Source organism: Cryptomeria japonica, chromosome 1 (assembly GCF_030272615.1).
Source record: "Cryptomeria japonica chromosome 1, Sugi_1.0, whole genome shotgun sequence".
Classification (NCBI taxonomy): Eukaryota; Viridiplantae; Streptophyta; class Pinopsida; order Cupressales; family Cupressaceae; genus Cryptomeria; species Cryptomeria japonica.
Window position 1 is genome coordinate 444,406,313 of NC_081405.1, and position 22,873 is coordinate 444,429,185.

Below are 22,873 nucleotides of genomic sequence, written 5' to 3' on the forward strand. Positions count from 1 at the left end.
TTCCATATTTTGTAGTTTGTACCATCAAATCTAGGACTCTCCTTTTAGTAGGGCTTTAATGTAGAACTAGATGTAGTTACCATCGAATCTTCTCAAGTGGTTAAGATTTTGCAGAGAGGACCTATGCTCTGATATCAATTGTTAAACAGATCTGATACTAAGAGTAAACTGAGAGGGGGAGTGAATCAGTTTACTATCATAAATCAGAACTATTGCATATCAAAACCTTTAAATCAGAGCATTAAGAAACCAACATAATGAAGGATGAAACATGAAAGTATAGCACACACAACACCAATATTTTTGACATGGAAAACCCAGTAAAGGGAAAAACCATGGTGGGAAACCCTACCCACAATCAGATAATACTTTTGTAGTAGCATGTGAAATAATTACGATGGGGATTGTACTTGAAATCAGGCCAACCACCTAGAGCTCACTTCTCATCACAAAAGAGAAGTTTTGTTGACTTACAAAACATCAGACTACAATCCAGAAAGAATGAACTATAAAAGTAGCATCTCCTAATACTTGATACAGTTCCAGTTAAGCACAGATGTTTTCCCTGCAATAGAAAAAACCTTCTACCGAATAATATATCACTTGTTCACACATAAATCTTTCTCCTATAATGTAGACATAACCATCGATCCCACACCTCTTCCATATTACATGAATAAGTCACCTATAAATACAGATCATCAACCTTATGATAAGGTCGGCTAAACCCTAAACCCAAAAACCCTTAATAACAAAAAATACATCACACGGTATCACCCGACCAATATTATGATTTACATTGCATAACATGGACCTAATTCAAATATCCAAATAATTATATCTGTCAAAAATTCCGTTAAGACACCAATCCAGCATGTCTCACCAACCGGTAGAAATCCTCAGTGAAATAACATAGAAAGTCTAACTGGATCCAAATAGGACCACCATAATAGCATGCCAGCCAATGTAAAGTCACCAAACACTCAGAATACAATCAAGAAGCACCTTATAATGATAGAAACTGATTCCATAAGCCAGACCAAAATTGTCTAATCAAAACATCAAATATCACTTACCAGTAAAGCTAAGCGGTACCAAGAAATACCAACCGGGAACATAAGCAATAGTTACCAAAGCACCAAAACATGAACCAACGGAATATGGCAAGCATATAACCATCTAGCATAAGCATCCAAAACTGCATCCAAGGATCTAATCATACTGGATCATAATCAAATCCAAAACCAATATAAACACCAAGACAAACTGGGATAGGTCCAACCGGGATAGCATAATCATATCCAATCGAGATACAACATTGACATCAATGACAACACAACCAAATCTAACATATTACCAGCAAGGTTATCATAGGAACATTTGGGATTGGTGATTAAAATGAACCTAGACATAGATGTTATATTTTTATTATGTTGTAAAATATTATATTTGTTTCATTATTATTTCCATAATTCTAGTTCATGTTTGGGTGTGTTGCATTGTAGCGATGTTGGGAACCCATAAAGGGCATTGTTTATAGATGTATTTTTATCTTCTTCTTGTGCATATTAGTTGTTATAATCATAATGTGTAAGATGATATTATGCATCATGTTTAAAAATATATATATATTACTATGTTATTTTGCATGTTAATTGTTAGTTCCTCTGGGGTTCCTTAGCGGGGCATTACAATTACCTCCAAGATCTACCAACTTGCCCAAACTTAAAACCCTTGTAACTTTGGTAGAAATGGTTGAATTTAGATAAAGCAAAATTCACTATAACTTTCTTAGCAAACCTAGACTCAATGGTGTGCTCAAATGTCTTCTAACACACACCAAGGTTCATTTATAATGAAAAATCTCTCATCTAGATATAGATCTACCCTCAAATCTAAGAATGGTTTTGCATGGCCATGGTTCTAATACCAAGTTGAAATGTTAAACTTTAAGATCACTAGAAAAAATTAAAGATGCATTCGACAAGAGAGTATTCAATAATGAGCTTTATTGAATTGAGATATGAGATATGTTACAAATGTACAATCACCTTGAATATATAGATAAGGTGTGATGAAGTATGAGAAAATACCATTGATACAAATATAAAATGCATGATGCAAATATTAAATTTGCATATGACTAAAAGTAAATGAGGTGAAAATGACCCCATTATAACTAACTTATAGAATGTAATCTAGGACTTAAGCTAACTTAACATGTGAATAGGTACCCACTAATGAATAGTTATAAAATAACCTTATTCATTCTAACAAGTAATTCATTTAATTTGAAGAGGGGCTAAGAGAATATGGTGATTAATCTTGAGGGTATTAAGGAGTAGATCATGGTAAAATAAAGTTTAGTTGAAAGAAGGTAAACGGACATAGAGAAAAATAATTTATAAAATCAATCCTAATGTAACAATCAAAGATAATAATAAATTAGATAAGTCATTAAATAATGACAAAATCAAATTGGTAGAGGTTGTTGAGTGGACAAGCCCTATGGTTGTATAGCACAATAAATAAGTAAGATAAGGGTGTATATTGAATTTAGGAATATAAATAAGGCATTTGTGTATGATCCATTCCCCATTCCATTTATAGAGGAGGTTCTATTAGCAATTAGGGAAGTTTTTCCCTTCACAAACATCTTATCAACATACAATCAAGTGATTTTTTTGAAAGAATATTAACCTAAAACCACATTTTTGAATAAATGATGGTTTTTCATGTATTTTCCTAAGGAATGCACCTAAAATATTTTTAAAACTAGTGATAAGTACATTAAGAATTTTATTCATAATTTCCTAGATGTATTTGTTTGCATTGAGTTGTCATTAAAGTCAACTGGTATTGTAGTCAGGCTACTGGTAGAGGTATGCCATCTTCTAAAAAGAAGAGTGTACCAGTAAGGTGAAAGACACATAACATATTGAGAAGATTAACATGAAGGCTTGTCAACCGATAAGGTGGAAGATGAGTTGTTATTGAGACTATCAGTGACTTCATAGGTATGAGGTGAGATGCATGTGTGTGTTAGCATATTGAGTGATAACCGGTAGAACATAAACCGGTCTAGAGGTTGGCTGCCTATTTATGATGAAGATGCAAAATGTTAAAGTAATCACAAACCACCAAAGGAGAAGATGTGCTACCGGTGTAGTGTGCACTACTGGTTAGGAGGAAGAGAAGGTCTCACCGGTAAAGGCTTGTACCGATATGAGTCTGCTTAATGTTCAAGTGTAAACCAACCTCATGTATGTGAGCTAAGTGTATGACCATTGTGATTCCATGTGGAGCTGAGGTGGCAAACATACAGAGGTCAGTGAAGCCTCCATCGACATGGTTGTTGAAACAACTAGTTGACATTAATGAAACAACCAAAAATCATGGGATGGTAACTGACTGATACGGCTTGAGGAAGAAAGAATGACAAAGAAAGATTGGGGAGTAGTTGCTACCTGGATTGAAGAAAAGAAATTAGATTGCAAGATGACCTCGAGAAGGAAACAACTGGACTGTAAATGAGTCGACAAATTTCAAGGCAGAAAATCATGGACGAGATTTCTATCTTTAGCAAATATGCATTGGATAATAAAAAATGCATACAGATGCATTCCTCGAGTATAGGTGATCGATCCAAGGCAGATTGGATCAGATCTCATGTAGTTTTTGTCGGGTGAAGGAAACCCTAACTTCCCTAAGTTTGAATTGATTCTTGGCGGGAAAGATAAAGTTTAAATATGATGACTTGAGACTATGATTGCTGCTACTATAGAGTGAAGACAAGTGTGAAATTTTTACTGAGAGTCGAAGAGATAAACAATTGAAGTGTTTATGAGCAAAGTATAAATTGATAAGGAGAAGCAGAGCAAACTGGTGCAAGGAACAACTAGTGGAGTGTGCATTGAACACAGAGGTGACAAACTGGTGTAAGTTTATCCTGATTAAGAGTGATCAAGTGTGAGTTGAAAGAAGGAAGACATTGTGATAGGGGATTTAGAAAATTTATCAGCAAAGTCAAGTTGCAGAGTGGGTGCAGAGAATACAGATTGGTAAGGTTGAAACCAACAAAGGAGAATATTGTAAGGCTGCAAAACTTCATTTGCAACAGTGATTTTGTTTGCATAACTAAGTTTTATATTGTTTTCACTAAGTTGAAGCTTAGTGCAGGGGTTGTAGCTCCTTTAGGTTATAGCCTATAAATTGTGCAGGCATAGGTGCTTCTTTGAGTTGGTGCTCCTTGGGTTGGTGCTCCTTTGAGTTGGTGCTCATAAATCAGGGGTTGGTGCCCTAAATATTGTAATCAAATTTATTGCGAGGCTAGATTGGAGCAGAAGATCTCCAGTAGCTATTCTCACCGAGGTTTTTCCCACATTGGGTTTTCCTCGTATATATCTGGTATTGTGTCCTGCATCCTTGTGCATGTGTTATGTTAATGTTTTAGCTAGTCCATTTACACACCTTGTTTGCACTGTTTGAGCTATCGGTTAGTACTTAGTTTTTTTTATATATTACCGGTATCTCCTTGTTGAAGGAAAAGAGTTTAGATCAATAATTCACCCCCTCTCAATGATCCATTGTGTCCAAAAATTGGTATCAGAGCGTAGGTACCCTGTTTTGTCAAAAGCATTCTCTAGCTTGGGTAGATCCTATCAAGTGTTCACAATGGCAAGAAATGAATCCGCCTCCTCAAAAGCTCCTATGTTTGATGGTGTCAACTATTCCTTTTGGAATAGAAGAATGGAAACATATTTGTCCTGTCTAGATTGTGATGTATGGATGTCGGTTGTGAATGGGTATACAGCCCCTAATAATCCCCCTACTGATCTAGATGCTAAGAGGGAATATGAGAACAATGCTAAAGCTAAGAATGCCATTTTTAGTGGGTTGTCTGATAATGAGTTTGTCAAAGTTATGCATTGCTCTTCTACCAAGGAAACTTGGGATAAGTTGCAGAAGATATTTGAAGGCGATTCTAAAGTCAAGGAAGCCAAGTTGTAGACATTGAGAGCGTAGCTTGAGGGTTTGAAGATGAGAGATGAAGAGAAGATTGTTGACTATCTCCAAAGGGTTGATGAAACAACAAACACCATTAGAGGGTTTGGAGAATAAATAAAAGATGAGGTGGTAGTGAAGAAAGTACTTAGATCTCTTACATCTAAGTATGATACAAAGTTCTCAACAATAGAAGAAGAAAAATATCTAAAAGTCTTTAGAATGGATGAGTTGTATGGCTCCCTAACTGCTTATGAGATGAGGATTGTTGGTACTAATGTTGTAAAGAAATAAGCTGCATTCAAGACATCAAGAGAAGGAAAAGAAGGATCTTCTCATGATGCAATCAATGAAGACTCTAATGACATCATGGCAAACTTTGTCAAAAGACTCAAGATAGGTTCAGGCAAATAGAAAAAGCTGCCTTTGAAATGTTTCAATTGTGGAAAGATTGGAAATTTTGCTACTAAATGTCCTTATGGTGACAATAATGAAGATGATTAATCAAGTGGTAGCAGATCATATATTAAGGATAGGAAGAAAAATGTCTACCGCAATGGTAGAAGAGGCTACCAGAAGTAGAGCAGTCTTTACACACATGGAGATGATACCATGGATGAGGAAAGTGCCTCAAATGACTGCTGTAGTGGAGATGAAGTCAAAGAAAATCTTTTTTATGGCTCAAGAAGTTTCGGTACCTAAAGAAGCAGAAGAGGAAGAGCAAGAAGGAGAAGTAGACCTTGAAGCAGAACTCATGAGTGCCTTAGATGACTAAAGAAAACAAGAAGATATTTGAAGAAGGTAAAAAGGGTTGCAGCTGAAGAACAAGAGTTGCTGGAGCAATCTCTTGAAGAGTCCAAGAAAACTATTGCAGATCTAAAAATCCAGTTGGAAGAGGTCAAGAGGATGTGTGAAGTCACTAGTACCGATCTGAGTGAAGAGGAAAAGGAACATCAAAATGTGGAAGCAGAAATAGTGAAACTTCGGAAGGACTTAGAGAAAAGTTAGGAAGAAATAAAAGTGAGAAGAAAATATGAAGGCAACATTGAAGCCCTGGACAGGATGCTAAGAAAATAGAAGCAATCTAAAGATACCGATGGCTTAGGTTTTCAAGAAGGTCAAAGTTCAAACAAAAAAGACACATCCAATAAGGAGATACAATTCACTTCTTCAAATGAAGGTTCAGAGAAGAAGACATTTACGGTAAGCACGGATACCTGCAAGAAGACATATGCAAATGCTGCTAGAAATCACCACACAAACCAGTATACTCAATCAATGAACCAGAGACCATACTCAATGCACCGACATGCAGATCTAAGGAGAAATGCAAGTATTGATCATGAAGAATTCACAAGAGTTAGCTGCATGAAAGGAAGACCTCCAGCTAGACAGACATTTGCAGGTTCAAGAAAACCTAACCGGTATGTTTCAAATTCTCATGGTTATTGTCACCAGTGTAATAAGTTCAGTCATAGAATGGAAGATTGTAGGAAAATGAATGTCAACCCTAGTTTTGAGAATAGAAACTCATTTGCTGCATTACAAAGTACAAATGTCACATGTTATAATTGCAATGAGTTTGGTCACAAGAGTTATGAATGTAGGAGTAATATGCAAATGTCCTACAAGAATGCATTGAATACATCTTACAATGCTAATGTGAAATATTATAAGTGTCAAAATTTTGGTTACATAGCAAGGTATTGTAAGTTGAGAACCAACAAGAAAAAGGAAAAAGTACTGGATGAGAACTTAGAAAAAAAACCGGAACAAAAAGTGACAGAAGAGGGAAAGAAAGAAGAGAAACCAGTTTTGGTAGAGAAGGAGAAAAACAAGACAAAATCTAGCCTAATTTTGCAGAGTGCTCTACATGCTGAAAGGAGGATTTAATGGGTAGTTGATAGTGGTTGCTCAAATCACATGACCAGAGACAAGAAAAATTTCATCAAGCTTGATGATTGGAATGGTGGTTCAGTCCGGTTCGGTGACAACTCCTCCATCAAGATCAAAGGTTGGGGTAGACTAAATATTGATGGCAAGGTCAAGGCTCATGATGTGTACTATGTGGAAGGACTAAAGCATTACTTTTTGAGTATAAGCCAGATGTGCGAAAAAGGGTAGAAGTTCTCATTTGACTCTACCAATTGTCTGGATAAGAAAGAAGAGTACCGATCAGGTGGTGGTAGAAGGAAAGAGAACAAAGGGTAATGCCTACAATTTGAAGGAATGCTACGAGTCCCAATACATTATGGGACAAGTTGATGAAAGCTAGTTGTGGCACCGAAGATTAGGCCATGTGAATTTTGATAATCTAGTTAAGATAAGTAAGAACCGGTGTGTAAGAAACATACCTCAAATCATAAAACTGGCAAGCACATTTTGTGATGAATGTGTCAGAGGTAAGCAAGCAAAGGTCAGTTTTAAAACAAAGGAATATAACACCTCAAGACTTCTAGAGTTGATACATACAGACTTATGTGGGCCTACAAGGACAAGAGAATTGGCTAGAGAAAGGTATTACATGTTGTTCATAGATGATTACTCAAGAATGACTTGGGTAACCTTCATGCATGATAAGTCACAAGCACTTGAGAGATTCAAGATTTTCAAGAAGATGGTAGAAAATGAAAGTGGATACCGGGTAAAATGCTTAAGATCAAACTAGGGTGGAGAATGTTTTTCCAATGAGTTTGTCAACTACTGTGAGAAACATGAAATCCAAAGACAACATTCAGCTGCAAGGACACCTTAGCAAAATGGGGTGGTAGAGAGGAAAAATAAAATAGTGAAGGAGATGGCTAGGAATATGTTGAATGAGGCCAACATAATGGATATATGCTGGAAGGAAGAAATTCATATTGTAGTCTACACATTAAACTGGGTATAGTTAAGAGTGAACAGTAGAATGACACCTTATGAGTTATGGTATGAAAGGAAACCATCATTCAAGCACTTCAGAGTGTTTGGAAGTAAGTGTTTCATCAAGAGAGATGTTGATGGATTAGGAAGTTTTGATTCCCGGAGTAATAAAGGAATCTTCTTGGGATACTTAACCAACAGTAAAGCCTACAAGTGCTACAACAAGAGATTGAGAAGGGTGGTTGAGAGTGTAAATGTGAGAATAGATGAACACTCACACAGAGGAAAATCTACACCAAAACCTTACATTAATGAATCAGATATTGAATATGAAGAACAATCTGAAAATGGACTGGTAGAAGATGCACCAAACAAGATCCCCAACCAATATGTGCAAAAGAATCATCCAGAATAACAAATCATAGGAGATAGGAATGAAGGTGTGCAGACCAAAAGGAGATTAGCCAGGGAAAGTGAGCAGGTAAATTTCTGCCTCATGACTAAAGTAGAGCCCAAACCTTTTGATGATACTAGCAAAAGTGAGAAGTGGGTAGATGCCATGGATGAAGAATTGAGACAAACTGAGAAAAATCAGACTTGGGAACTTGTTCCTAGACCAACAGACAAGAATGTCATAGGTACCAAATGGGTCTACCAGAACAAGATGAATGAAGAAGGTAAGATAGTTCGGCATTAAGCAAGGTTAGTCTACAAAGGGTATGCTCAAGTGGAAGGTATTAATTTTGAAGAAATACTTTGCATTGGTGGCTAGGTTAGAGGAAATAAGAATGTTTTTAGCTTTCTTAGCCTATAAGGGATATAAAGTGTATCAGATGGATGTAAAATTTGCCTTTCTCAGTGACAATTTTGAAGAGGAGGTGTATATGGAACAACTGGAAGGGTACTTGTTGCATGAAGATGAGAGTTTTGTATGTCGATTGAAGAAAGCCCTGTATGGTTTGAAGCGGGCTTCCAAAGCATGGTATTCCCAGTTAGACAAATACTTGAAGGAGAAAGGATTCTGGAAAGGGAATGCAGACAACAACTTGTATGTCAAGGTAACTGGAGATCACATGATTATAGTTTTGTATATGTGGATGATATTATCTTTGGTGGAGACAAAGACATCATGTGAAAAGAATTTACAGATCAGATGAAGACAAAATTTGAGATGTCCATGCTGGGTGAGTTGTCCTATTTTATTGGTTTGTAGATCTCACAGTAAGAGAAAGGAATTTTCATCTCCCAAACCAAGTATGCTAAAGACATGCTGAAGAAATCTCAAACGGAGGACAACAAACTAGTAAGTACTCCCATGGTTATCAGTTGTAAGTTGAGAAAACTAGACGAGTCCCCAGAAGTTGAGCAAACATTGTATAGGTCTTGTTGTTCACCAAAAGTGATAACCCAAGAACACTTGCAATTGATCTATGAAGTAGTCAATTCAATCTATGAAGAACCTTGGGGCTTGGACAACATGACAAGGATATAAATCCTTCTACTCTTCAAGCTCTATAAAATCTAGGCGAGTATACCTTTGATGCTTAGAATTAAACCTATTACAAACCTATGATAGCATCAACATAAATAGATAGATCTCACTAGGGCTCCAAAACAAGTAGTTTATTGCTGATGGGCTAGATCTACACATAAAACCTAGCTATGCTTGAGCATGAGATAGATAAAATATTTCAAAGCAAAAGATATTCTGATTTGATTTTAAATTGGTTTGAGAACCCCCTTAATTGCAAGATCAGTGCCTTATCCAAGGGCAACAGAGTCACAAATCAAACTATAGATGAGAACTTACTACAGATCCATCTTAATTCTTAAATATTCTTCCATTCAATGCCTTGCATAAATGCATCACTTAGCTCATCCACAGAAAGTATCAGATCCAAAAACATAATCCCTATTTTATTAATGTTTGTGTAGCATCCTAAAATTGTGACACTTGCAATTTTGACTGCATTTGGGTCTTCACGATGGCGACGCAACACACAACCTGAATGGAGACCCCGAAACCTGATTACGACACTGAAAACTGCATTTTTCAAGCACCCTGGCCTGAACCTCCTTGCACCCTGCTGTCCTGGGAGGTGGGACTAGAGCACCCAGTGCCCTGGTCCTTCAGGACCAGGGCGCCTAGCGCCCTGGTCCCTGGGTCCTATTTTGGGCCCGGTCTCCTAAGGGGTCTCGGGTCTTTTTGTTTGCAAATTGGAAATTACATTCCCTGGTCGGCCTAAGGTCGGGAAAATCAGTCTATCAGCCCTAAATGACAAGTATATAAACTACATTTCTCTCTCTCATTTGGGTAGAGAGAAAAAATATATGAAGAGGATATGTGTACAAAGCGTGGAAACTATACTCAAGCATTCAAGCATTCAAACATTCAAGCATTCATTCCAAGTCTCCATTCAAGGCTAAGTGTTGCATTCAAGACAAGGATTCAACCATTGAAGAGGAGATCACTTACTACATACAACATACTACAACAACATACAACCTCTATACCTTCGCACATAAGGATACAAACATCCTTAGAACAAGGTATTAGTACTTGTTTTACAGTCATTTACATTTACAGCACTTGCTCATTTCTTGGTTAATTACAAAACCGGGGTTTGACCTAAAGGCAAACCCCTAATCCCTAACCCCCCAATCGTCTTCTCTTTTTGTGTGTAGGTTGCAGGTACGCGGCTGAAATTGAAGATCTGGAATCCTTGTGTAGAGACGAACAGATCCCCCTTCGTTTCGCGGATTTTTCGGAGGACCGTGGCGCCGGGCGCCATCGTCCCAACAACTTTTGCTCAAATTTGCAGGACAGCACCGTATCGACATTTTACTGCTAATTCCAGGTCCGCAGCTTCATCCTATATCCCTATCTCAGTTTATAAGCGAATCTTTGTCACTTTCTATGCATTCCTAGCTTAATTCTCCTATGCACATTCTTTACAAAAGAGGGTAGCCTTGCTGTCTTAACCCTTGAAACTCATTTCGCATCCAATCTTGCATTGTGTGGGATTGGATCTTGTGGGTTTCAACCCGTCTTTTGAATGTAAAGTCTCTCCCCTAAGTGAAAACCATCAACCCTAGCGAATCTCCCTTCTCTCTCCTTGGAGTTGGAAGAGGGGAGAGCAACTAGGGTTCGATCACGATTTTTTGTTTTACATTTTGGTGAACCCGACGTGAACATCCTTTCTGATTTTTCATGCTTAGATCTGAAAAAATTGATTACATTTTCATATTTGATCTTTTGCAAAATTTTAGAGGTGATTGCATAAAAACCCTAAAATTTCTTTTTAGTAATTAAACTTGTGAAATATTTAATTGTTAATGCTTGTTTCAGATCTACCCTTCTATTACAAATTATCAATTCATATTTGTGCTTTGATTTTGAAAATTAAGTGGTTAAGTGTCAAAACCCTAATTTTTGAAACCTTCTTGATTCAACCTTTGACTGATAATTTCACTGATCAAAACATCTCCAAATTAGCTGTAACTTTGGATTCCGCAATAAAATCACAATATCTTTCATCCCTGAAAATTTGGAAAAAAGTTGCGAGGACCGTGTGCACTCTAAGCGCCATCGTCCCCGACATTTTTTCTGAAATTTCGGGAGCGAGATCTTACTGTATTTTCATGCTAAAATCTAGAATTTTGGCTGATTTTATCAATTTTAACACCTTCAAAATTACAGTCAAAGTTGGTCTTGTGATTGCTTGGATTAAGGCTTTTAAACATTCAAAAATCATTGAAACTGAAATTTTGTGTCCTAAATCTGAAAAGTGTGTTTGCATTCATTCGAAATTTCAGTGCTTTATTCAAATTCTTACAATTTGTGACTTTCGAAATTAAGTGCTTAATTACAACAACTTTAATTTCCGCTTTCAAAATTGAATTTTGCGTGAAATTGAGTCAATCTTTGAATTTCAAAACCTGCATTGCTTTTGACATTCCCTCTAAAATCATAAAATTCAAAATTTCAGTTTCCCTCTCTTTTTCAAAATTCAAATTTTGCATTTTTCGACAATCTTGGTAGGGTTCAATTTTGAATTTGCAACTTTAATTTGGCCTACCTACAGATCGTAAAATCACTCAATTTTTTCAGATTAGCTCTAAAATCATCATACCTTTCATCCCTGCAAATTTCGAAAAAAGTTGCAAGGACCGTGTTGCACTCCGAGCGCCACGGTCCCGGACATTTTTTCCTAAATTTCGGGAGACTGTCGTGATTGCATTTAACAGCTTAAATCCAGAAGATTGGCTGATTTTACTGAAAATTGCTACCTCTAAATTCAAAATTTCCTCTTCCTTTCTAGTGCATGAGTTTTACAACAATAAGTCCTACTTACACTATTCCCGTTAGACGAAGCCGTAGAATTAAGTCTTTCTGAGGTTTAACTACCGAGGAGATGGAACCTAATTTGAATAGCCTTTTTAACGAGGACATGGGTAATTCCTCTAATCCTCCTAATGATGAAGAAGCTCTCCATGAGGTTTCTGTAGAACAACTTTTGAAATTGGATAACCAATTTGATGATTTTCACCAATGGATGTCTCATGAGTATCCCGATAGTCAAGCTCTTCCTTTAATTGAGGGTCTAAAACGTATGCTTCAAAATGATAAGAATGGAATTGATATTTTGCGTGGTATTGCACACATTGTGGATTCAAATGTGATGCCTATGAAAAGTTGTGCCGAAACCTTAGGTTATACACAACCTCCTACTCAAGACAATCATTCTATTCCTTTGATGACTTCTATTGCTAGCATACCTACCTTTACATCAAACATAATGGCTACTTCTACACAAGACATTCCTCCTGTGATCACCAGTCATGGGGGCAATCCTTCTTCTTCAATTAACCCTCTTCCTTCATTCAATCTGACTTCTTCATTCATTCCTTCAATGAGTCTTCCTATTACATCTCCACAAATGAACATGATGCAAGGGGGCAATTCATTCAATAATTCCATTCCTCCTTGTAGTGTTCCTCCTGTCCAATCATCTCCTATGACTAATTATCATAGGGTCCCACCACCTTACTCTTTACCTTCTTTCAATAACATAACACCTCCATCTCAATCTAACACATCTAATATGAACTCTTCGACTAAAGCGACCATTAACAATCTTGCACAAACTCTCTCTTCTTTACAGCAACAAATTGCCTCTATGAATCAATCTAAGTTTAGTGTGCCCACATTTGATGTTGCGAGCCCACTTTCTCTTGACATTGTTCGAGCTATCCCTCCTAAACATGTTGAAATCCCGCATTTGGAACTTTATAATGGTAAAGGAGATCCTCTAACACATGTTAAGACTTTTCAAACAATTTTTACTGATTTTGCCTATGACCCAAGGTTGCTTGCAAAATTGTTCACTAGAACATTAAGAGACAAAGCCCTACAATGGTATTGTTCATTGCCTTCCTATTCTATTACTTCTTTCGAACAACTTGCAAATGCTTTCATTCAACAATTTCAAAACAATATAAGTCCTAAAGTTACTTTGATTGATTTAATGCATTGTAAACAAGGCGTTAAAGAAAAAGTGACTGATTTCATTGGTAGATATAAGCATTTTTATGCTCAAATTTCTTTTCCAGTGCCTGACAATGATATTCAAAGAATATTTATTTCTAATTTACAAAAAGATATTAGAGACAAACTTCTGTTTTCTGAGTTTACTTCTTTCCAACAGTTGTGTGCCACTCTTCATAATTATCAATTGACTGTGAGTCAAATGGAACAATCACATCCTATGGCTCCAAGTGATAAGGGTGATAGCAGTCAACAACCATTTGGGAAGTTTAAACCGAACAGAGATTCCATCAAATTCAATGAAAACATCATCAACAACAATGTGAATGCAGCATCAGGTGTGCCTCCTATTTCTAAATTTTTCAAGAAAGAAAGAAAGTATACTCCTTTGAATGAATCATTGCATAGTATTATGAATAAGTTATTGGAACAAAATGTGCTTACTCTTCCTCCTATAAGGCAAATTGATCCTGCAAAGATTACTTCACCTTATTTTGATAACAAAGCCTTTTGTCAATTTCATCGTCAGCCTGGGCATGATACTGAAAAATGTTTTTCTTTAAAGGGTAAAATTCAAGATTTGATTGATAATAATACTATTTATGTTTCTGGAGTGAATGATAAAGGCAATACATCTGTAGCTCCTCCTAACCAAAATCTTCAGATTTTCACTGATCCATTACCTTATCATACCTCTAATGTGATTGAGGCTAATGATTCCTCTCTCTCATCTGCTGGTCTTGTGTCTATGGCTCCGAATGTGATTAACTTTGTAGAGCAGCAAGAAATCCCTAAAGAACCTTCCATCACGTTTGATTCTAGTGAAACCATTAGGGAACCTGATGGTCCTTTATACATAGTTGCAAAAGTCAAGAATACACCTTGCCGTGGAGTGCTTATTGATCCTTCGTGCATGGTTAATGTTATTACTGAAGAATTTCTTTTTACTTTGCAATTGAATCAAGTGATATATGACAAAACAGATGTGATTGTGAAACTATTTGATGCATTTTCTTCTCCTGCAATTGGTTCTATTACTTTACCTATTGAGGTCCATAACAAATCCCTTGATGTGAACTTTGCTATTATTTCATCTTTCGAACAATTTCGTGTGAAGCTTGGCTATCCTTGGCTATCTTCCATGAAAGCTATTGCTTCTCCTATTCACAAGTATTTGAAATTTCCCCATAATGGTGAAGTTGTTACTGTCAATCATAGTCTCTTTAAACTAGCTGAAAGAACTTCTAGCGTTCCTATTGATTACTTTTGGCCTAAACAATTCCAATCTCTTCCTCCAATCTCTTTAAACTAGTTGAAGTGATCATCTCTTCAAATCTTATCAAAAGTGGAAAAAAGACATGATCCTATCTCTAAGTGAACCTAGAACACCCAAACTTGACATTCCTATCGTTCTTGAGAAGGAAGTTCTTCCTTTGAAAGATAAAACTAATGTCTTTCCTCAAGAAGATTCCCAACCCCTCCCTATGGATGTGACTATGTCTATATCTAATAAACTTCTTAAAAGTAGACCTATCCCTCCTCATCATGATGGACTTGGTCTTCTTCCTAAACCAAATATTCCTCCTTTATATGGAGCAGTTCCTCCTCCTTCTTTTTATAGAGAGAAGAGACCTTCTTCTTCTCCTATTATCTAGCCTAAGAGACCACAACCTAAACACCCAAGTGATAAGGATGAGAACATTCCTCCTCCTCAATCTTCTTCACTGCCTACTAAGACTAGACAAAATTGTTCTGCACGTGAACGCCAACGAAAGCGTCATCTTAGAGCTCAAGCAGCTGCTTCTCAAACTTTGCAATCTCCAAAAACACCTTCAACAAGCATTATTCCATTTTCTCCAAAATCTCCAAAACATAAGATGCATGATGGTCTTGATCCTATGCGAGTTAAAGATCCTATTTTTATAAATCTTGATGATGATATAGATGAAAATGTTATTCATGATGCAAATGTTACTCTTGTTCATTCTGATAGTGAATATGAACTTGTTGATATTGATAACCATTTATCTAATGAATTTTCTAAAGCACTTATCCTAGCTCCTAGACAAGAACAACGTGGCTTGGAACATGAACATAGCCCTTGTTTGGATCTTGTGATAGCTCCATCTGCTGTGTTGGATGTTCCTCCTCTGGCGTGTTCCTTGCCTTCCCGAAACATTGATCAGCAAGATCGGGGGGTAGATGACGTGCTAGACTAGTTACATTAGCATAGCAGATTCTCTCCTCCTCTCTTGTGTTACTTCTTCTATATGTTATTCTCATTCTTCTATTTGTTGTCCTTAGTGTTGTCTACTTGAGGACGATGCAAAGCATTGAGATCTCTCGATCTCTCTCATGTTGACTCAAAAGACACATGTGTTCCCTTCTTCTAGGTGACCTTCCTTGATTGGGGAATGAAGAACAATTATGCATACATACATATGATATATATACATGAATTATCGTACAGCATACTAACCCCGAGGAAAGTGAAGTCACCTTGTGCTTTGTGTTTTGTGTCTATTATCCTTGGGCTTATCTCACACTTGGGGGCTAAATCCTTGTGATAACGTGCTCCTTTCCTTTCTCATTCTTATATGTATCACTACCTTAAAGCAATCACCCCCGGTGAGGCGTGTGCGATCGCTTTAACGTAGGGGGGCATACATCCCATTCATATCTTTTCAAGATACTTGAAAATTTCTTGGCAAATTTAACCTTGCCTTGAAAATTTTTGATATCTTTCTTGCATGACTCATAGTGAGGGAACCTTACTACTGACAGTCATGGTTCTCCCTCGTGATCTTCCCTTTTACTTTGTCAATCGAAGTCATAAGATCCTTAGTCCACTGGGGGCTTGGTGTATCTTGCCTCCTTGACGTGGTGAAAGTCTTTCAATGATTGTTCCTTGTACTTTACCGGAAGTATGAGCATACATACTCCCGCTAAAGTGGGGGCTAAATGTAGCATCCTAAAATTGTGACACTTGCAATTTCGACTGCATTTGGGTCTTCACGATGGCGACGCAACATGCAACCTGAATGGAGACCCCGAAACCTGATTACGACACTGAAAACTGCATTTTTCAAGCACCCTGGCCTGAACCTCCTTGCACCCTGCTGTCCCGGGAGGTGGGACCAGAGTGCCCAGTGCCTTGGTCCTTCAAGACCAGGGTGCCCAGTGCCTTGGTCCCCCAGGACCATGGCGCCCAGCGCCCTGGTCCCTGGGTCCTATTTTGGGCCCGGTCTCCTAAGGGGTCTCGGGTCTTTTTGTTTGCAAATTGGAAATTACATTCCCTGGTCGGCCTAAGGTCAGGAAAATCAGTCTATCAGCCCTAAATGACAAGTATATAAACTACATTTCTCTCTCTCATTTGGGTAGAGAGAAAAAATATATGAAGAGGATATGTGTACAAAGCGTGGAAACTATACTCAAGCATTCAAGCATTCAAACATTCAAGCATTCATTCCAAGTCTCCATTCAAGGCTAAGTGTTGCATTCAAGACAAGGATTCAACCATTGAAGAGGAGATCACTTACTACATACAACATACTACAACAACATACAACATCTATACCTTCGCACATAAGGATACAAACATCCTTAGAACAAGGTATTAGTACTTGTTTTACAGTCATTTACATTTACAACACTTGCTCATTTCTTGGTTAATTCCAAAACCGGGGTTTGACCTAAAGGCAAACCCCTAATCCCTAACCCCCCAATCGTCTTCACTTTTCAGTGTGTAGGTTGCAGGTACATGGCTGAAATTGAAGATCTGGAATCCTTGTGCAGAGACGAACAAACCCCCTTCGTTTCATGGATTTTTCGGAGGACCGTGGCGCCGGACGCCATCGTCCCGACAACTTTTGCTCAAATTTGCAGGACAACGCCATATCGACATTTTACTGCTAATTCCAGGTCCGCAGCTTCATCCTATATCCCTATCTCAGTTTATAAGCGAATCTTTGTCACTTTCTATGCATTCCTAGCTTAATTCTCCTATGCACATTCTTTACAAAAGAGGGTAGCCTTGCTGTCTTAACCCTTGAAACTCATTTAGCATCCAATCTTGCATTGTGTGGGATTGGATCTTGTGGGTTTCAACCCCTCTTTTGAATGTAAAGTCTCTCCCCTAAGTGAAAACCATCAACCCTAGCGAATCTCCCTTCTCTCTCCTCGGAGTTGGAAGAGGGGAGAGCAACTAGGGTTCGATCGCGATTTTCCGCTTTACAGTTTGTTCACAAAGTTTAAAATCTTCGTTGAAGATTACCTACAAACCAACATTACACTCACAGACACAACTGCTCATGACCAACATGATCCTCCTTAAGAATTAGATTTGAATAAAATGAGATTACATTTTAGAGACAAATTCTACATGAATTTGTGCATGCCTTACATACACAAGAACCTACAACTAAGAACACCTATAGCAAAGAATTGAACTCCATTACCAAAAGAAAAGCCCTGCCCTATACAATATTCAAGAATGCCCAAAATTGGAAGCCATGCAAACTGGAGCCATTCTCCAAATTTCTGGAACCCTTACAACTGAGAAGAATTGGGAATAAGAAGAGAGAGGGAAGAAAATCAAATCTGCAACTGAAAATTGCCAAGTGTCTCCTCTCTAACTGAATTTCACTCCCGTGGAAACTGCTCTTGGAAAATCTAATCTCTATTGAAACAAACTCCATAATTGAATTCCCCATTCTAAGAGCTTTTCGGAAACATATAATACTTGCCATTTTGACCAAAAATGCAGCCCTGGGCGAATTAATGCTTCCAATGTGCACAATCATTTAAATTTTTGAATTTTCTCTATAATCAGAACTATAACATTAACTGATTTTAAATTTGATTTTTGCTCCCATTTTGTCCTGACGCTTTGCCACGTGTCGGGACTTGATTGGTTGATGGGGTTGATTGGATGCCACCTGGGATGACACCTCATCACTGCCATGTCATCCACTTTGTCACTACCCCTTGGCCTCCATGTGTATGCCACCTTAGTGCCACATCATCACCACCTAGGCACCACCTCTGTGCCACATCATTGCCACCGGGATAGGACCCACCTACTAGACATCTGATTGTACTTGCCACGTCACCACCACCTAGACTTTTCCATTTTGCATTTCTCATTTCGCCATTTCGTGGCCTCAGCCTCTAACGAGTGAGCATCTTCGGGTCACGAAATCACGTAGGCCATCAGATCCTCCAAACTTGCTCGACCTTTACCATGCTGCATTTTCACCAAACCATTTCGCCATTTCACAGGGTAGGTGTTGCATTTTCGCCAGACCATTTCGCCATTTCGCAGGGCTTAACTCGCGTGCATCTTTGGCATGCGAATCAACGCGCTTCGCCGGATCATCTCGGACTTGCTCACCGCTTAAGCCGACCCTTCTTTGCAAAATTCACCTGTTTGCCTCAGGAAGCATGCCTACATGGGGTCCACCTAGTCACCACTCAATCACCTCCTCCGTCACCTCAGGATACGCACCCGTGTGTTTGCCCACCTTGGGCGCCCATAGGCATCATCCATCAAAAGCCCAAAGGCTTTGACATTATAGTTGGGTGTGAACTTGAATATAAATACCATAAAATATTATTTCCCAGCGAATGTGGGATAAAGCCTCATGCCTAGAAATACATTTTGCTTGAAATTTTCACATGCAACGAGGATTTACTCTTTTCTTTGGCATTTTGTCTGAGAATGTTAATGTAAAATGCCTTACCCACACCACACAAGGGAAGAAAATGGGCCTTATGCCTTCCAATTTGCATCTTTTAAAACCTTTTAAATCTTTTCAGCCATGCAGAGACTTCATGCTAGCCAATGTGCATTTCTTTGACTGTTTTAACTGCTCTTTTTTTTCATTTTTTATAGCTCTCTTCAATTACCATTCCACCACGCAGGAGGAAATGAAATAGCATTGGCAACCAAATTGCATTTGTTTTTAAAAAAAACTTCAACGCTGCCTTTATGGCCATCCATGCCCAAGGGAAGTCTGTGGCATCTTACCTTGCCAAATATCATTTGCATAAACCTGCTTTAATGCCCCTTTTCAACAATCACGCAAGAGGGGAAACTGGCAAATATTTGCTGTGGAAGTTTTTTGGCATTCCATATGCCACTTGCAATTTACTTAAGGTTTTCAATGTTGTTGTAGCTTCTAACAGTCTCTCAAACCTTCATACCACATAGAGGATCATTGCTAATTGTAGCTCCATTGTAAAAGCTTTGAAGTTTTCTTTTAAAAAAAAAAATTGCTGCCTGAGCATCACGTGGGGTGAGGGGGAATTGCAACAGTTACAATTTGTTGTTGGTTTTCAATGCCATCAGCACTAATTTCCTCCTCTCATCTTGCATTAATTTGGAGTTTTTTTGAATGTTGAATGTTATATGACTTCTGATATCATCCCCTTCCATCATGTTACCTGCCATCATTGCAATTGTATGAAAAAATTCATACTGCCGCTCCTCCACCATTCTTGCAAAGGAGAGGATTAGCTCCACACTTTACATACCATGCACAGGGAAGATGCCAGGAAAAGTCACGGCATTGGCAACACACTTTCCAAATGCATTGTTGAAGAATTGTATTTGCTAATTGCATTTGCAGACTTTTTCTAAATCCTTTTTATTTGCTACAGCAGGGGAAGACATTGGCAAAGTTGTGGAATTTGGCTCTTGCCAGCCATTGCATAAGTTTTTTTTAAAAAAAAAAAAAAAGCTTCGAACCTTTGATATGCTACTGTAGAACATTCAACATTGAATAAGCCAATATCATTAATCACTTCCTCGATTATGTCTAGGGGTTGAAATGCCATGAAATGAAAACATTCTGTCACACAATTAATGCATAGGCGTTTATCCAAGTCGGGCCCCAAAGTGGGTTTGACTAAAAAAAATTTCATTTTCATGCAATTGACCTCTGAAAAACCTTAGAAACCTTAAAATTACCTCTAGAATCGATCGGCATTGTTTTTGGATCATTAATCCATATTTTGCAACCTTCAGGCAACTATGCCACATTTTTGCATTTAATCGCGAAGACGTAATTTTCAAACTTATCAAAACACCTTTCTGGACCTCGCCATCTAATAGGCATGTACTTTGATATACAAGCATGAAATTTACCAAACAGTTTCTCAAGACGAGTCCCGAGAAAAGAAATATTAATTGGTGAAAATGACAAACTGGCTTTGTCGACACTGCAGACCTGATGAAGTCAATGTTCTAGCAACACATGATGCCTTTCTCAAAAATACCAAACAACCTTCGTAGGCCCTCAAATTTGAAAAAAAAGTACCTTGAAGTACATATTAAAACTTGGAAATCTCAGTTTGATCACAAGACTGACAGGATGCAAATGGCGTGCTCACAAAATTGGCTACATTAACTGATATAGCACTGAAAGTACGAAAGATTGAAAATGATACCAAAAGAACCCTTTTGAAAACTGATCAAACAGATTGACAAAGGCTTGAAATTTGAAATGTAGCTCATCATTCATACAAAAATTAGCCCATAATAAACATTTTGACATGACACTTACTGAGGAAACTTTTACACTCATGCGAAACAGGGCTCCGACTAGCTGTCGAAACAGGGACTAGTCAAACCACACAAACTGCAAATAGATTTGGCTTCAAAAACTGAGCAAATGGATTTGTTAGGACTTGAAATTTTGCAAGATAACTCACATTTATTCATAGAATTGAATCCATTTTGAAATTCTCCATGATGATCAATAGGGCAAAATATGTAATCGCTCAAAGTAGGCTACTCAATAAAAACTGCATTTGTGCCTAAAATGCACTTTCAGCTCACCCCTCAAAATGGGTACTTGATAAACTTCTCCAAACTGAATTTTGAAAGTTGCACATCACTGAATAGGCCAAATGAAAGGTGTGGGACATGAATCCTGAGCCTTACCCCTTGAAAATCAACTGGCTCCACTTTACCCTCTCTCTGAATAGGCCATTCAAACTGACTCATTTAGATACTTTTCTGACATGCAGAGCAAAATTTTGAGTTGGGCCTCTAAAATCGACTCAATTTTAATGAGTCCCAACAGGTCTATGATTGGAAGTCTATTATATCTAACAACGTCTAGACCAAATATTGTACAAGTTGTTTACATGGTAGTAAGATTCCAAGCTGCTCCTAAATAGTCTCTCCTAAATGTAGTCAGGAGAATCTTCAGGTATCTACAAGGAACTATCAACTATGGTCTGTGGTATCCAAAGAAAGGAGATTTCTCTTTGTAGGCTTATACTGATGCAGATTGGGCAGGAAGTGTTGATGACCAGAAAAGTACAAGTGGAGGTGCTTTCTACTGAAGATACTAGTTAGTATCATGGCACAGTAAGAAGCAAGATTCAGTGTCATTGTCTACCATTGAGGCACAGTATATAGAAGCTGCTACATGTTGTTCACAAGTTTTATGGATGAAGAAGACACTGAAAGATATACAGGTGGAGATACCGAAACCCATTCAAATCTAGTGTGATAAGTCAAGTGTAATCAATATCTCCAAGAATCTAGTAATGCAGTCAAGAACAAAACACATTGCAATCAAGTATCACTTCTTGAGGGAGAAGGTAGCTGATAAGGAATTCATTATAGAATATGTTCCAACAGGTGAGCAAATTGTTGACATATTTACCAAGCCACTTCCTTTGGGCCCATTTGAGTACCTGAGACAAAAGATGGGAGTTGTCCCACCATCTGGTAACACTTATATGCATAAGAAGATGCATGATTCAGGGGGAGTCAACCATTGTTACTATCTTATGTCTCTTGAATCATGAAGCATGGACATCGAGGGAGAGTGTGTCTTAACCAGATGCAGTCAAGGGAGAGATTATTGGTGTCAGACTAAGGTTCCCTTTGCCATTGTTGTCAAAGGGGGAGAGAAAATAGAAAATAAAATGTTGATATCAATGCCAAAGGGGGAGATTGTTGGCATTGAGTTGTCATTGATGTCAACTAGTATTGCAGGCAGGCTACCGATAGAGGTTTTTCATCCGGTATAAGGAAGAGTGTACTAGTATGGTGAAAGACACATAAGGTATTGAGAGGATTAACATGAAGGCTTGTCAACCGGTATGGTGGAAGATAAGTAGTTATTAAGACTATTAGTGACTTCACTGGTATGAGGTGAGATGCATGTGTGTGTTAGCGTGTTGAGTGATAACTAGTAGAACATAAACCTGTCTGGAGGTTGGCTACTTGTTTATGATGAAGAGGCAGAATGTTAAAGTAATCTCAAACCACCGAAGGAGAAGATGTGCTATGGGTGTAGTGTGTACTACCGATTAGCAAGAGGAGAAAGTCTCATCGGTAAAGGCTTGTACCGGTATGAGTTTTCTGAATTTTCAAGTGTAAACCGGCCTTGTATTGGTGAGCTGAGTGTATGACCATTATGATGCCATGTGGAGCTAAGG